This window comes from Tetrahymena thermophila (assembly GCF_000189635.1).
Source record: "Tetrahymena thermophila SB210 genomic scaffold scf_8254176, whole genome shotgun sequence".
NCBI lineage: Eukaryota > Ciliophora > Oligohymenophorea > Hymenostomatida > Tetrahymenidae > Tetrahymena > Tetrahymena thermophila.
In genome coordinates this window covers 1-1,680 of record NW_002476079.1, presented here as the reverse complement: position 1 = coordinate 1,680, position 1,680 = coordinate 1, and positions in this window count along the sequence as shown.

Below are 1,680 nucleotides of genomic sequence, written 5' to 3'. Positions count from 1 at the left end.
TAGAAATAAATAACACTAATTAAAAAGAAAAAACTTGCATCAAAACTTTGAGAAATAAAAAGAATAAAAGAATTTATATAATATGTTTATAAAAAATATTTATAAACACATGAATAAATATAAAATAATTATTAATATATATATAGGTAGATCGCTTTTAATTTGTAAAACAACAAATGAATAAATAGTGGTTGTAGAAAATTTATTAAGTCTATTCATTCTAATAAATTGTTTAGTTTAAATATTATATATATATATATTTGTTCAAATTTTCAAGTTTCTTTGATTCATTCAATCATCATTTGATTTCTAACAAACTATTTTGTTATCTTCTATATTTGTAGCCATAAATTACAATTTCTTTATAATTTCATTATTCAAAGTACTCATCGATCATCCTTATTTACTTGATATAATCATTAAAAATCAATAAATTTTTATGTTCTAATATTTTTATTTTAAAAACAATAAAACATTTTATGGAATTTAAATAAATCAAATATTGAAAAATGAAAAAATATTTATTGCTTTAGTTGACTTCTAAGAAAAAAGTTTACAAATATTTAAAAATAAATTTACTCATTAAATTTATCATTTAAAAATTCAACTTCTCTTTTAAACTTTTTTTGAATGTTTGATTTGAGATAATTTTTTTTCTTTACTTTATGATCACCTAATTAAAAACATAATACTGTTTGTTCTACAATAATGACTCATTTTATTTTGATTATTTATGCTAGATTTTCTATAAATTAAAACTAAATTGCAAACTATTAATTAATAATTAAATAAAATCCTTTAAAATAAAATATACTTCAAGCTCATGGATATTTTTAAATTAATTAGTGCATTTAATTAGTTCGTTAGTTAGTTAGTTAAATTTAGTTAGTTAATTAATTAAATTTTATAGTCCTTGTTTACTAATTTTATAAAGCTAAAATTGACTACTATAAATAAGTACTGCATTTATTGTAAATATAGAAATTTATATTATTTTTAAATGAAATTCTAAAGTATTTAATATTTTAAAAATGTCAGTTATTATTTTAGGATATTTATTAACATTTTGATAATGAAGATAGATAGATCCTCAATAAATCAAATTGATATCACTAAAATAACTAGAATTTTTAATAAAATAAATATTTAAAATTTCTGATGATAGATTTTAAAAGACAGACGAAATAAGCTAAATAAATTAATTAGAAGGTAAAAAACTTGAAAAATATCTTTGAAATTTTATAAGAATAAATTTGAATTAATAATCCAATAAAATAAAAAATTTGAATTTGATGAATAGAAAGAAAAAAAAGCATTAAAAAATATAGATTGATAGATAGATAGATAACAGTATATAAAAATATGGATAAACATATTAAAAATAAATAGTAAAATATAGATAGATGTGATATTTGGTTGTATAAATTAACAAATATATTTATTTAAATAAGCTATTAAGATGAATGAATGTTATTGTTTATTCAAATGTTAAAGACTTTCATTCTATCCTTATTGGATTTCTGACAAAATATTGTATTATTCTTTAAATTCTTAGTGATACATTTCGATTTCTTTCCATTATTCTAGAAATTAATTATACTTTATATTCTTCATAGATTTTGTAAAAAACAAACTGGTAATGTTTAATGTACTAATCTTTTTATTTTAAGCACTTTCTAC